Below are 16,222 nucleotides of genomic sequence, written 5' to 3' on the forward strand. Positions count from 1 at the left end.
TGTGCAGCACCCCACGCACAGCTTTACCTCCTTCCCGCCTGCCCCCTGGTGCCTTCTGCACAGCCCGATGGCTCCTTGCCCCACCCTGTAAAGAGAGTGGCTTCTAGACTCGTTAGCACACCCTGATGCACCAAAGTAGCAGCCTCCAGACTCACTGACCGGACCCGAGCCCCTGGCCTGCCTGATATTCAAAGGGCTGGTTTTAGTACTCAGAAAAGACCCCGACCCTGCAAGTCACGTGATGCCAAGTATCCCTAAGCCATAAGGCACCCAGAATGAGTCTCACTCGCCAGAGATGGTTTCTAATACCAAGGTGGCCTTGGCATTCTTGGCAACGGGAATCCCTTTTGGCAAGACGGTGGGAACCCTCCACATTGGTACACTTGGCACCAATGGCCCTCAGGAGAGGGGCTAAGGGCTGGATGGGATCACAGAGACTCTCCTTTCTGGAGGGTTTGGGTGCATTGACTGGGTTGTCTGGGGAAGGGGGGAGCATCCATTGCTTCTGCCCACGCCCTACCTACCCCACAGGAAACTGGGAGGAGTTCGGTCTCTGTCAATCCGGAATATTTCTTCGTCACCAGACACACTTTAAAACACATCCCACTGGGCAGAGTTCAGTTCAAGTTAGTGTTCCCGGACCTCCCATGGCTGCCGAGGGACAAAACACACGGGTTGGAGGATGCAGAGAGGGGCTGTGCCAGGCAGGTCATTTTTGAATGTTTTGCTGATGCACAGAGTGAGTGTTCTCTCTGGTGCCACGACAGACTGTGTAGAAGGTATTCTCCGACTTCCCCTTCCAAGTCAGCACTACCACCGAGGCACGACATCATCCGGGAACAACAGATACCATGGGGAGCACAAAGGGGTCCATGGAGAGGGCTATAGCACAGGAAAAATCAGTTCTACTCCCAGTTCCCCGCTATGTAAGTCCCTTCAGGCAAGTCCCTTCCTCTCTCTATGCCTCTGTCTTATGATGGCCCACGTCTTCAACCCAGGCCCGGGAGTCCCCCGACAGCTGCTGCATCCTGGCCTCCACCCACTGTCTGCTGAAACCTGGTGGGCCAACGAGCTAGTAGGACTATAGCCTCAACGAAGGCACCACCGCCAGAAGCCTTTAGAGGGAACTGTCCACAGACCACCTGAATGGAGCTCGTGGACCACTGGTGGTTTGCGGACCACAGTTGGAGAACCTCTGATCTACACTAATTGCAGCTCACTCTGCAATTGACATTTTATTATTAAGGACCCTCGGCCTTCTATGCTTCATTATTTCGCTCATAAAGAGGGCATCCTTCACCGATGCTGGACTTTCTCCCATGTGGCCACATTGCACTGAATTAACTTTCCATGGAATTCAGAAACATGCGGCCAATTCTTGGGGCCCAATGAATGGCTCATGTTCTGATGGCAGAGACTTGCCGTGATTGATTTCCTGTCCCATTCTCCCACTGCTTGGGCTGGGAGATTTACGGCTGTTGGATGACGGATTAAAATCCTTGCTGCCTTCAGTGAGTATAAAATGTAATTGTGCGTGAAAGAAGGCAGGGTAAGGCCACCACTACCAATGTATAACAGGGGCTGCTGTCCCTTTAAGAACAGCACCCGTTCCAGGTTTCAGCCCCGGATGGAGGAACCCCATGAGAGGCAATTCCCATGGCTAATGAGAGTTGTGGGCCTTGCAGCAATGCACACTGCAAGGTCCTTATATCCCCAGTCCCTTTCCCAGCATACACTGCTGCAAGGCCAAACCCTTCCATTACCCATGCAAACTACAGCTCCCAGAATTCCTCTATCCAAGGGGGAAACCATGAACAGGGCCTAGCTGGAGCTGAATCTTGTCTTTAAAGGGCCAACATGCCTTGTAACACGCGGCTACAAATCCCCCTTGAGGAGTGCAAGGTATGGGATACTGGCTACCCACATGCAAGGGGCCTCTCTGTGCTGTCTCCTCTGCTCTCACACACATGCCTAAGAGAAACCAAAGCATAGCCCGCCACGGCCAGCACATGCCTGGGGGCTACGTTTTCAAAAGCACAGTGTCCCTTTGATGGGTGCAGCTGGCACTCACATTCTTTGGCACCAACCAGGACGATTGAATAGGCAGCTTGCTATATAGCTCTTCCCATGTGTACCCAATTATCAATGCGCTGTTGAATCTGAGACAAGAGCTGTGTATTGTTCACTTTTTCAAATTGCAGGAAGACCTGATGCACTTTGACTCCAAAGGAGAAGCAAGCCCTCTTACAATAAACCCTTCTTTGCTCACCCGGGTGGTCGTGCTTTTTGTACCATGCCTTCAGGACTGAACAAGTCCTTCCCGCTGGCTTCTATTCTGTTCCGTGTAGGTGCTTATACATGCTTCCATCACCGTAGGATCTGGGCACCATCCAGAATTGCATTAAGTGACTTGACTTGAACACATCTAGTTTAACGTATACCCACACACTCTCCTTTGGGATACGGAGTGCTGAGACCACTTACACTCCAGCTTCTGGGCCAAATTCTATTGGAAGTGCAAGCAACACTACTGAAGTCAATGGGGTTGCACGCCTTAACTCCAGATGTGACTACGATTCTGCTTCTCATTTACACTAAGGCCCCTTTATGCTGCATTGGGAGCCCAAAAAGGTTAATACAGAGTGTGTAACTCACATTGATTCCATCCATAGATCCCGAAGTATTTGATCGAGGAGGTCAGCATCATTGCATTTTAAAGATGGGGAAACTGAGGCACAAAGAGGCGACATGACTAGCCCCAGGTCACCAGAAGGACAAGGAATAGAACTCCCCTCCCCAGAGTCTGGTCCAGCATTCTAGCCCTCAGGCCACAGCAGCGTGAAGGGACTGTGGTATAAATGAGAATCAACCCCTCTGTTTTTTAACATGTTAACTCCAGTAATGACCACACTATAAAGATCTGCCCCGAGAGAAAGGGACTTTAAAAAGGGGAAGACTGATTTTCTTGTACACATACTCCTACACAAACTCTATTTTTGGTGTTTTGGGTTAACCCCCAGGACTCTGTAGTATCGAAGCACGTTCCCCATCACTTAGGATTAGCATAGCAAGATCCTTAGGCCGGGTCATCACTTCAAAATTATGCCGGCATGAACATCACACACGCTAGGTGACATAGCTGTGCGAGTAAAATCCTCTGGGCAGAGGCAAGCATGCCAACAGAAGAGCATTTCTGTCTTAGCTAATGTGTTTGGGGAGGAGGGATTAGTATGGCAGCAGAAGACCTGTCAGCAAACTTTGCATCTTACATGAGGGAGCTATGCCAGCATAGGCTCTGCAGAGCAGATACAGTCTTAGCGGACATCACGGCATTCTCACTTCTTTTCTCTCACACACTCAGTTCAACGATGAATCCTGGAGATTCAGGCTTCCTCCCTCCTCCCCCAGACACAGCAAAGATAAGCCCGTAATTGGTTATCGTCGCAATACCAGTTCTTACAGAATTACAGGGCTGGATGGAGATTGTGAAAGTGAGCGGTGTTATTAGCTGTCATGCAATACTAGCTTGTGCTGAATATCAGGATTTAAACCATATACAAAGGCTTCCTGCTATCACACATTCTACTGCCTTCGCGTAGAAATGAGCGCCCTCCTTTCACCACTGGCAAAATCTCAGGCCCCATCTCCTGGAGTGAAATAATTTCTGGATCTGTTCCATCAACCTTTACTAGTCAATTTACCAAACTTCATCCGAATCGGATTTCAGCTGCTCACTAACTGACACTTTGTCAGCACCTGATGTGACACAGACAACTAGGATTTCAGGCACCAGATTTAGATTTGCTTTTATAAAGTGTTTTTTCAAACGCTAAGAGTGCACCCAGCTCCTGTGAAGTGCGGAGCATCCTCAGCTCCTCTTAGCTTCATGGGAGGCACATAGCACCTCCCAAAATACACACGACCAATTGTAGCAGCTACTGGGCCTGATCTGATCTCACTCACACCAGTTGCATGCTGATATAATAAATACCTAGCTCTTCTATAGCATTTTTCATCAATAGATCTGAAAGCACTTTGCAGAGGAGGTCAGTATTATTATCCCCACTTTACAGATGGGGAAATTGAGGCACAGCGAGATGAAGAGACTTGCTTAAGGTCACCAAGCAGACCAGTAGCAGAGCTAGGAACAGACCCCATGTTTCCTGAGTTTCTGTTCAGGACGCTATCCGCTAGGCCATGCTACTGACAACAGTTAAGTTGCTCTTCCTGCCTTGTGAGATGAGAATCAGGCCAATTGTCTTGAAGAAGCAGCATTATTCGGTGGTCTGGTGGCTCAGCTGGGACTGGGAGATCTAGGTTCTACTGCAGACTTTGTTACCGGCCTTTCTGTGTGACCTTGGGCAAGCTGCTTTGTTTCTCTGTGCTTCTCTGTTCCCTCCCATCCTTCATCTGGCTGGTCTAGTCAGATTTTGAGCGCTTCATGACAAGGAGTGTCTCACTATATATCTACAGAACTCACAGCTGCGGGATGTTACCAAGGCAAACAACTTACAAGATTCAAAAGATATTAGCCATCTATGAAAGAGGCTAGCTGGCAAAATCGCATGTGTTTACAAGGGCTATCACTCCTCATGCTTCAGGGCATAAAATGACCACCAGACGGGGTTAGCAAGAAATTGTTTCTCTTTATGTTTTAGTAATACAGTGTTAGGAGCATATGATAAGGGGAAGTGCATTATGATTTGCTGCAAAGCATCCACAAGTAACCAACGTCTAAGACAAGATACCTGAACTGATGGAGCCATTGGTCTGTTCTGTTATGAAACTCTTCTGTTCTTAGACTTTATCTTTAAGTCTTTATCTTAGACTTCTCTACGAGCCTATATATCTGTGTTACAGATACCATCACATCAGAGGCAGAGTTACAAGAAGATTCCAAGCTGAATTGAAAGAATTATCTTTGCCATATTCTGTAAGAGGCTAAGATGTGTCCCAGGCTTTAGCCTGGTGATGGGACATAGGTAAGGTCAACTTATGTACTGTATGTTGTGTGCAGGTCAGGGAACAATTGGGTTGTAATGGGATCCCCTGACACAGTTGTATCTGACAGACCATAAGGCAGAGGTTGTGCTACGAATGACCAAGACATGTCATGACATAAATCAGTGCATCATGATCACACTATGTCACTGCATCCCTTAAGGACAACATTGTGTCAGACCGAAAGATATTTTGGGATTGTTTTAATGCCATTATAAGCCCTACAGACAGAACATGGAGCAACCCTAAGAATGGTCATTCCCTGTTTACTCTGCCCATCCACTTCTGCCCTGATGCCAGTTTGTTAACCACGCAGCTACGATGAAAGTGGGATCTGCTATGTGATGCCTAAGAAATCCAACATGACAGAATCAAGTTTAAAAAGGATGTAAAAAGCTCCTGTTATCAGAAATGTATTTCAATGAGTATTTTCTGCTCTAAATGCAAAGGAGAATGGGGCAACCATGCCGACTGGATTCTTTGAAGCGCTCCGAGAGGTTTCAAAGCAGCCCCGGGTTCATCCGGCATTTGGGATACTTTGCTATAGCACCTGCAACTTAGTTTGCCCCCAGTTCAACTCTTGTGTCATTCATGCCGTTCAGCCCCCAGGCCCTGGCCTCTCTCAGGATCCAACCCCATTCGAGCGGGACGGGTTTTTCTAGCTCAGGTAGATATACGCACGCTGGCGTCGAGCAAGCAAGCGCTCTAAAAACAGAAGCGTAGCTGTCGTGTCGCGGGCAGTGGGACAGCCTAGTCTCCCCAAGTACAATCCCGCGCCGGAACCGAGGCACTCGGGCAGCTACCCCATCACACCATCCACACTGCCATGGCTACACTTCTATCTTTAGCGCACTAGCTTGGTCAAAGCTACACACCTTCGTCTACCCACGCTGGACATTTCACCCCCAGCTCGAATGTAGATAAACCCATAGTAAGAATTTGCACCAGTGTCCATGGGCAAAATAACCCCATGCTCTGAGTGTCCCTAAACGCCTCTGGGACTCAATGTCAGGAGATGGATCGCTCAGTAAATTGCTCTGTTCTGTTCAAGCATTTGGCACCAGTCATTGTCAGAAGCCAGCATACTGGGCTAGATGGACCATTGGTCTGACCCAGGATGGCCGATCTTATGCCCCCCTCCCCACCCCACACACACTGCTGTGCTGTATTCTTTATACCAACTCTCAAACCCAGCTACATTTCACTAGTATTCGACCCAATACTCATGCAGGTCAACTGATTTCCATGGATATCTGATTGTCAGAGGCTGGCTGGCCCTTTAAGAGGAACTGGGCTCAGCCACGCCTGTGACGTAGAAGTTAACTCCCCCAGCTGATCCCAATCTGGATTCAAATACAATTAGTGATCCCCCCCACCCAGGTCCCAGCTGAGATTAAAGACCCCAGACTTAGATGCTGCCACCAGTCGGCACAGCCCATACCTCCAACACACCTGGGACAGGTGAGGTCAGACGTTGCCTTCAAAAGTCTTCCCTGCCGTTTGTCTGGAGTCTCTCTCCACCCCCACACTCCAGGCCAAAGACTGCAGATCGGTGCCCAGTGGGAAACTGAAATCAAAGAGATGAGCGAGTGGGCTCAGAGTGGAAGAAGGTGCTGGGTCTCTGACACACGTCGGGGCAGGGGAATCGCTGCTCATCGAATGGTTGAACCCCAAAGAGCAGAGCTGGTGACAGACAAGGCATGACACCGACCTCACCTGCGGAAGGGAGAGGCAGAGCATGAGAAGACAGCAAGGAATGAACGAAAGAGGGAAAGGAAAAGCAGACACCCTACGTGTTTCCCTGTCATTGCAGGGACCTGAGGCACCGGTACACCTCAGTCCTTTTTGTCCTCTGCCGGCAGCATGTAATAGTCTAGTCTCCTCCGGGTCTCATTTGGGTCGTTAGGTTTAGCATGCAGGTGCTGGGAGCCCTTCTGCCCTTGAACTCTATGGCTCTGACATGGGTGGGATAACCGAATGCACCCCTGTGTTTACAAGAGTGTGTATGGTGTGATGATCTTTGTACCAAATATGTCTTGCAAGGTCTCATTTGAAAACTAATACCTCGCGGGTCAATAATATCATGGCAAAATGCATGTCGCAACATTGGGAGTAAAGATATGAAATCTCCTGTGTGTGATGTTAGAGGCAGATGTTCTAACTCATGTAGCACCAATTAAGGCACAAGCAGGTCTTAAACAAAGGAATGTGTGGTTACCACAGTTTGCATAAGTTGTCAACGGCGTCCTCAGACAGTGAGAGACAAAAGGCAGTTGTTTTAGACACAACAAAGCCTGCATCTTGGCAGGGGATGAGACTAGATGATCGTTGTGGTCCCTCCTAACCCTGTGGCTCTAGGGTTCTAGAAAAGGATACCAAAAAATCTGCAGTTCAGCATACACAGGTGAAAGAAAACAGCACAAAGCATCTTTCCCCACTAGACCAGGTCTCCCTCTGGTCAGCTGGATAGAACTTTATGAGGCGGGCTGAACTAAAAGTGAGGGCAAATACCCCAAGGCTTCTCTCTCCCTGTCCATCTCCCTCTTTGCACCTAAGATGACAAAAAGAAATAGCCATTGGACTTTGCGGGAGAGGTCCTGACCTGAAGATGTTGGTAAGTAATGCTGTCAGAAGGACATGGTAAGGAATTTACCTTGAATCAAGTATAGTTTGTTAAGTGAGACACTCGCAAGCGTTTCATCTTTATTTTTCTTGAAACTATTTCTGACTTTTATGCCTCATTACTTGTACTCACTTAAAATCTCTCTCTTTGTAGTTAAATGAACTTGTTATTCAAACTCGTCCAGTGTGTTTAAGTTAAACTGTCTGGGTAACTCTATTTAAGGTGGCAAGTTGTTGTGTATTGTTCCCTCAGAGGGACAACAGACATCGTATTTCTGGACTATCCAAGAGAGGGCTGGACAGTACAGAACATACATTTGCTGGGAAGGCGGGTGGGAAATCTGGTAATGGGAGTGTGCTGGGGTCACTCTGCTGTAGGAACCCAGGCTGGTGAGAGACAGAACGCGCCTGGCAAGTGTCAGCTACACACAGACACTCAGGGACACCTGCATGCTGGTGGCTGTTTGTGAGCGATCCAGGTTGGGAGCCACAGCAGCCATTGCAGGGCCCCCCGGGTTACAGGGTAGGTGGTGATTCAGCCCCTCACTGAGCTGGATAACATCCCGGTATGTCACAGGGGGGACCCCAATCTCCCCTGCAACATTTTGGGGTGTCTTTTCAAGCCAGGCTCTGCCCCAGGAGGGAAGAGCAAGGGGAGTGCCCTCTTTTTGGGCCAGGTCTGGCAAAGGCAGGCTGAAGAGAACTGCAGAGAGCAGGTTTGGCTCCTGTGGGAAGCCTACAGATATGGACTATAAGAAGCAGAGAGGTCCCTGGAAGAAGCTGCCAGAGTCCCAGGGGAGGGGAGGCAGTGGGGAAACCTGCTAGGAAGAAGGGCCTCCAGGGAGACAGCCCTGGGAAGCTGTGCTCAGCCTAAGGAGCAATGAAGGAACTCTACCGGGCCCAGGAGTAGAGCCAAAGAGCCAGGAGCTTCAGCGTAGCTGGAGAAGGACAGAAGCATGGTCAGTTTTGCTGTTTTGGTGGGTTGTTTCATTTTGTTACCCTGGAAGGGGACTGAACTGAAAGGTGAGGTGGCCAGAGGGCTAGGCGACAGAAGGGGGAGATGGGCCATGGCAGAGCCAAAGAGGCGATTAACCGGGGGGGTGCTAGAGATGAAGACCACTCTGACGCCAGCGGGCACCACAGCGGTGAGTGGAACCGCTTACACTGACCAAAGCCACAGACTGGGGAGGCCGAAGCATAAGTATCTGTGGTAATTATATGGCCCCCATCACCGCAGTGCTGGAGAACCTCCCACTCTTCAATGCTCACAACCCCGCTGTGAGGTAGGGCACTGCTATTTGTCAGCTTCACAGTAACTGCACCTTTAACGCCCCCTCTGTGGTCCACTCCAGGAATGCCCCTGAGGTCTCAGGCCTCCAGCCTTCAGCACTCTCTGGGCAGGGACCTGTGTCCCTCTTCTGAAGGGTTCTGCACAGTTGTCAATGTTATAGTCACAGGCCAGGGCCCGGGATAATCGGGAACTTCTAGCAAAGGCAGAAGCAACTATGGGAGCGTTTCAGGCAGCTCCCACCCTGGCAGCAAAGCTCTTTGTCTCCTCCAGAGCAATCCCAGACTCACAGAGACGGGAGGCGGAAATACGCAGCCAGTATTGTCAGCGCCAAGCATTCAAAATCTTGAATCAGCCCCCCCTCCAGAATCTTGAGATTTCTTTTTAAAATCTCATGATTTTAAGCCAATGTTGGGGTTCTTTTTATTTGTCTTCTGCATTCTAAGCCATTAAATATAATAGTAGTACTACCCTAGCTCTTATGCAGCTCTTGTCATCGTTTACCATTTTTGTTGTTCTCCTCTGGACTCTCTCCAATTTGTCCACATCTTTCTTAAAGCATGGCACACAGAATTGGACACAGTTCTCCAGCGGGGGCCTCACCCGTGCTGAGCAGAGTGGGACAATCACCTCCCGTGTCTTACCTATAAAACTCGTGTTAATACACCTAAGAATATCAGTCTTTTTTGCAGTCGCATCACATTGTTGGCTCATATTCAATTTGTGACCCGCTGTAACCCCCAGCTCCTTTTCTGCATGGCTCCTGGGTGGGGCAATGCTTTAAAGCACCTGTCACCTTCCCTCCTGCTTACACTGAACATGCTGCTCTGTGTAACGTTTTAGGAGTAAAGCCATCCGGTGCTGTAGCCTCTCCCAGGCGTGCACAACATTTACGGATGACAAAGGCCAACATTTTCAAACTCAAGTGCCTCAAGTGAGGCACCCAAATCCACATTTAGACACCTAAAATGGCCTCCGTTTAGAGGGACCGAACATGCCTGGCTTCCACCGAAGCTCATGCACTAGGGAGCGGTCGTGTACCGTGGCCTTTACTAGTAGCAGAGCTCCTATTTGTGCTGAGACCCAGCCCGTCTGGCTCTGCCCAGCCCTCAGAGCTGAGCTCAGCACTGGCTTAAACCACAAAACCCAGGGTTGGCTTCTTCGCTCTGGACACTTGAAACGGTGCTGTTTGCTTCTGAAGTTAGACCTTGGAGGTCTCAAGAGACGCATGCGGCCTGGGGCCTGTAACAGGAGCCACTGGAGTCTGCGGATAATGACCCCTTTATTATTATTTTCATTCCCGTAGCACCAAGAGTTTCCTGCCAAGACCAGGGCCCAACTGCGGTAGGTGCTGGACATGTAGCGAGAGTTGGTTCCTGCCCCAAACAGCTTACCTTCTCAATAGAAGAGAGAAAGGCAGTATTATTATCCCCACTTTACAGATGGAGAACTGAGACACTGAGAGGTTAAGTAACGTGCCCAAGGCCATACAAAAAGCCTGCCACAAAACTGGGAATCCCGGGTTCTATTCCCAAGTCCCAGGCCAGAGACGTCACCATAATCATCTTTCCTGCAGCCCCTTGGCAGCTAACCTTGATCCCTGTCCCATGACTGCAACTAGGAAACAAAATTCACTCTCTCACCAGCGCTCACACCCTCATTCCACCTCCCAGAGAGGAAGGTAGCAATGAGAGGTCAAGATTTGGGATCACCCCTGCAAGCGACGCTCTAGCCCACTTCCAGAGCCACGTCGCACAGAGAGAGAAACAGCCCTGCTCCACATGGAGGACCCTGAAGAAAAGCAATCAGACCCCAGCTGACTTTTATAGCCTCATGCGCGCAGAACCCATCGTAAAACACTTTGCAAAATTAAACTGCCCAAAGCAGCAAGTCACCTGCGGAGCGAGTGGCTGGAAAAAGAACAAAGAGCCCCAGAGTGCTCTTGGAGTGGGCTGGTTTGGGTCTGAATATATGCTCAGTTCCTGCCCCTGACAGCACCAGCTGGTGCTCTGAAATCCTTCTGGCTGGGAGGCACTCGCTCACAGATGGGAATGAAATGCAACCAAGCTTTTAGCAGCACTAGGAGACCGTTTACAAACATTTCATCTTTTGGCCTGGACCCCCCAGTCTCCTCCCTCCAAACCCATCCCACCCCAGACCTCCTGGGCATCTTTTACAGCTGCTCAGATCCTGACACCGAGCTGTGCTGTCTGCCACTCACAAACGGTCTGTGCATGTAGAGAGAGACAATAGAGGCATCGATTATAAAGCCAGAAGGGACCATTGTGATCATCTAGTCCGATCTCCTGCATAACCCAGGCCGTAGGAGTTCTCTCACTTCATTCCTCTTGCAGCGAGGGTTGCCAGGCGCCCGGTCAAAAAGGGACCCTGGCCGTGCCGGTCAGCCGTTAAAAGTCCGGTCGGCGGTGCAGCAGGGCTAAGGCAGGCTTCCTGCCCGCTCTAGCTCCGTGCAGCTCCCAGAAGTCGCCGGCATGTGCCTGCGGACCCTAGGCGCAGGGGTGATCAGGGAAGCTCCACGCCCTGCCCCTGCCCCGAGCGCCAGCCCCGCAGCACCCATCGGCCGGGGAACCACAGCCAATGGGAGCTGCAGGGGTGGCGCCTGTGGGTGCAAGCAGTTCACAGAGCCACCTGGCCGTGCCTCCCCCTAGGAGCCAGACATGACAGCCGCTTCTGAGAGCTGCACAGATCCAGGGCAGGCAGGAAGCCTGCCTTAGCCCCGCTGCACTGCCAACCGGGAACCGCCTGAGGTAAGCGCCTCACGGCTGGAGCCCGAACCCCTTCCTGCACCCCAACTCCCTGCCCCAACACTGAACCCCCCCTCCCAAAGCCCGCACCCCAACCCCCTTCCCCAGCCCTGAGCCTGCTCCCGCACTCCAAACCCCTCAGCACCAGCCCAGAGCCCCCCTCCTACACCCCAATCCCCTCATCCCCAGCCCCACCCCAGAGCTTGCACCACCAGCCAAAGCCCTCACCCCCTCCCACACCCCAACCTCCTGTCATAGCCCTAAGTCCCCTCCCAGAGCCCGCACCCCCAACCTCCTGCCCCAGCCTGGAGCCCCATCCCACATACTGAACCTCTTATTTCTGGCCCCACCCCAGAGCCCTCAGCCCCTCCCACACCCCAATGCCCTGCCCCAGCCCAGTGGAAGTAAGTAAGGGTGGGGAAGAGCTAGCGACGGACAGAGGGGGGGATGGAGTGAGTGGGGGTGGAGCCTCAGAAAAGGGGCAGGGCAGGGGCGGGGCAAGGGTGTTCGGTTTTGTGCAATTAGAAAGTTGGCACCCCTAGTTGCAGCTAGAGCGTAGCTTTTAGAAAACAATAAGAGGCAGGCTTTCAAAGGCACAAACTGCGATTAGGTGCCTAACTCTCAATGACGGTCAATGGCAGTAGGGTGCCTTCTTCTCCTTTGGACCTTGAAGGTCTCTTTTGCAGGCCTCATTTATGCTACAGTTACATGCCAATCAAGTGTGGCGGGGGCGTCTTTCCATTAGGTTGTGGCAAATTCCCATCCTTGTCGCCTTGTGATGGAGAAGCCTCGGGGAGTCGTCCCCAGCCGGCTAGTGAGCATGGACAGAATCAGCCTCTTATTAAAGAGCCAGATAAGGAGTCACCCCCACGCCCCTGCTAACCCCGGCAGCATGACTGTAGGGTGCACAGCAATACATTCCCCAGGCCTCGCTGATAGAAGAACTCTAAACCGATAAACAGTGGGAACGGCCCCGCTCCAGCCCGAGTCCCCCGTGGCACTGGCGAGGGGCTGACGCACCACCACCACCCCACGACCCTGGTTAACTAAGTGCCAGCTCCGGCCTTGGGATCTCTGGATCTCGTCGGTGTGGGAAGCAGTTCTGGAGATACAGCTTCCCTCAGGCAGCTCAGCCACCCAGAAATCAGGAAAAGGGGCCAGACAGCGCAGGAGTTACTCCTCTCCTCTTTCCCCACACTGGGCAGAGACCCTGGCGGGAGGCTTTGGGTGAGCTCAATCCAACTGTGGTGCATCCGTCTGCGGGCCCTGCTAAGTCAGCAAAGGAGCTGGGTGGGGGACGGTCTCTCTGAGCTTTGCCCCTCTTATCCTTTCCGTTCACTAGCATCTGATGGAGGAGCCAGCCAATTCAGCAGGGTGGCTGTTGGGAGCCGGCATTTCCCCACCACCCCATGCTGGCTAACTAAGGGCCAGTTCTGGCCAAGGCCGTAGGCAACTGACAAACTCACAGCTGGAAGCCAAACCAGCTCACCTGTACGTTAGTTTTGTTGGAAATAGGTATTCGTGTTATAAGGACGTATTTAGTTGCTGCATGCACTCATCTCACCTGTAGTGTCTGGATTCCGCGTTATAAGGAAATATTTAAGTTTTGCCCTATAACTTTGACAGTGTGTGCTCTGACCGGGTGAACCCAGGCACGGGAATCACCCCCTTGACCCCTACCCCGCCTATCCTGGGGGACTATCAAAAATTAAGTGGGCCATTATCAGACAAAACCTTTGATAATTGCCCCATCCACCCATGGAGAAGTACAGGCAGAAGGTCTCATCCCATTGGCTTGAATGCTGGGAGAGGGATATACAAATAGTTGACATGAAGGTTTTTCATCCCTTTCCTGTCTGAACTCTCACAGGGCCAGCAACATTAAAGTAAAGCAGAGATCCCCATGAGTTACCCCGGGGTCCTCCCTGAAAGACATTTTGAATTGACAGATCACTACAACTCTGTGACTCTTAGGATTTAGATTGCAACTCATTTGTGTGCATGTTTGCTGGCTTTAACCTGTAAAGGTGTCTATTACTACTTTTTCCTCCTTAATAACCCTTCAAATAGGTTCTTACAGGCAGGGCTGAATTTGTAATGAAAAAATTGCTGGGGGTCAAGCAATATTTTTACTTTCATAACTGAGGAGGCAAACCCAGACGGTTGCCAACTTTCTAATTGCAGAAAACCAAACACCCTTGCCCCGCTCCCTGCCCCTTCCCAAGGCCCCGTCACCCACTCACTCCATCCCCCCTCCCTCTGTCGCTCTGGACAGTCCCGATAATATCAGGACGTATGGTCAGCCCCTGCAGCCACGCTGATTCACACAAGCTGCAGGTCTGGCCCGATGGTTTTACACTGATGTAAGTCAGATCAGAATCTAAGCAAATGTCTGTAAAAATTAGTTTGATTGGAAAGAACCAAACATTAAACCACCACTAATTGAGCCTCCCTCTCTCTAGCCCTAGCCCCAAAATATCTTTTTTCTCTTAGGTATCCGCGAATTCGGCCTATCTATACTCTCCTAGATTTTTCTAAGAGAACTCCTTCTAGGCATCAATTACTCCTGCGATATTTTTCTGCCTGCTACTCAGCCATGGAATTTTTTCAGCATCAGCAGAAATCCTTCTGCCGTTTGAACTGTCTGGGGCGCATTGTGCAGCTCTTTTTAATAGGGTGCCGCCCTCCTTGGACCAGGTATTTGCTTGGCGATATCCTTTACTATAGGATAAATCACTTCCAACAGCTCTGTGCATGGTGTTAATTCAAAACTACAGAATTCAGAAGGCAGTGGATGGGAACAAGGGAAGGACTGCGGTTTTGCCTATACAAGAAGATATACCAGTAGAAGGTAAGGTGTGACTTTATACCTGTCAAGGTTCCCTCCCCACTCTGAACACTGGGGTACAGATGTGGGGACCTGCATGAAAGACCCCCTAAGCTTATTTCTACCAGCTTAGGTTAAAAACTTCCCCAAGGCACAAATCCTTTCCTTGTCCTTGGACAGTATTGCTGCCACCACCAAGTGAGGTAGACAAAGATTCAGGAAAAGGAGCACTTGGAGTTCCTATTTCCCCAAAATATCCCCCCAAACTCCTTCACCTCCTTTCCTGGGAAGGCTTGAGAATAATATACCAACCAATAGGTTAACCAAGTGAGCACAGACCAGACCCTTGGGTTTTTAGGACACTAAAAACCAATCAGGTTCTTAAAAGAAGAACTTTTTTCTTTATAATAAAGTAAAAGAAGCATCTCTGTAAAATCAGGATGGAAGGTAATTTTACAGGGTAATAAGATTTAAAACACAGAGGATTCCCCTCTAGGCTCAACTTCAAAGTTACAAAAAGCAGGAATAAACCTCCCTCTTAACATAGGGAAAATTCACAAGCTAAAACAAAAGATAATCTAACGCATTTCCTTGCTATTACTTACAATTTTTGTAATCTTAGATGCTTATTTCAGGTAGGGTTTTAGGAGATGTTTTTTTCTTGTCCTGGTCCCTCGCTGTCCGATAGAGAACAACAAAGAGAGCACGAACAAAAACCTCCCCCCACAGATTTGAAAGGATCTTCTTCCCTTATTGGTCCTTTTGGTCAGGCACCAACCAGGTTATTTGAGCTTCTTAATCCCTTACAAGTAAAGGAGGGATTTTATGCTACCCTTAGCTGTATGTTTATGACTATACCTCTATAGTTATAAGCATTCGTTTTTAACAGAGTAATTAACCACTGGGCAACTTAGCAAGGCTCATGGTGGATTCTCCATTCCTGACAATTTTTAAATCAAGATTAGATGTTTTCTAAAAGATCTGCTCTAGGAATTATTTGGGGGAAGTTTTCTGGCCTGGGTTACACATGAGGTCGACTAGATGATCACAGTGGTCCCTTCTGGCCTTGGAATCTCTGAATCAGACCAATATAACCAATATATATATCGGAGGGAGGGATAGCTCAGTGGTTTGAGCATTGGCCTGCTAAACCCAAGGTTGTGAGTTCAATCCTTGAGGGGGCCATTTAGGGGGTTCTGGGACAAAATTGGGGATTGGTCCTGCTTTGAGTAGGGGGTTGGACTATATGACCTCCTGAGGTCCCTTCCAACCCTGATATTCTATGAACCCCAAGTGATTGTTCTGGTATTAAACAGCCTTTATTCCAGGCTAGCTTATTTCACTATGAAAGTAGTTTAAACGAAGCCAAAAAAGGCCATGCTTATTCCAGAATAAGAGTATTCCCATGGGGAGTTACACTGGTATAATTACACAGGCAAACTTCCCCTGCAGACAAGCCCTTAAAGAGGCAAAAGGTTCTTGAATGGCCACTGCGCATGAAAGCCTGGCAGTGTAGAAACCTCAAGAAAAGCAGATGTAGAATAATCTGCTCCCCATATTATGTCTCCTCCTTGTTGCTGATAGTTAGAGCTGAAGCACAAGGTTTAATAGCCCTTCCAAAATTTTTATCATCATTATTTATAACAACTTGTGCTATTCTTAAACCCATTGTAGAATCTTGCTACATTGTTGGTCTCAATGACATAGTGTGGTCATGAG

At 49.7% G+C, this 16,222-nt stretch overlaps 1 long non-coding RNA gene across 1 annotated transcript; it reads left to right on the plus strand.

Annotated features, from left to right (window-relative positions):
* Positions 1-6,652: 6,652 nt before the first annotated feature.
* On the plus strand, positions 6,653-13,699 carry LOC122464366. Its single transcript, XR_006288315.1, has 3 exons — positions 6,653-6,663; positions 12,568-12,579; positions 13,585-13,699. It is a non-coding gene; the product is annotated as an uncharacterized LOC122464366 (long non-coding RNA).
* Positions 13,700-16,222: the final 2,523 nt, after the last annotated feature.

The sequence above is a fragment of the Chelonia mydas genome, chromosome 2, assembly GCF_015237465.2.
Source record: "Chelonia mydas isolate rCheMyd1 chromosome 2, rCheMyd1.pri.v2, whole genome shotgun sequence".
In the NCBI taxonomy this organism is placed as follows: domain Eukaryota; kingdom Metazoa; phylum Chordata; order Testudines; family Cheloniidae; genus Chelonia; species Chelonia mydas.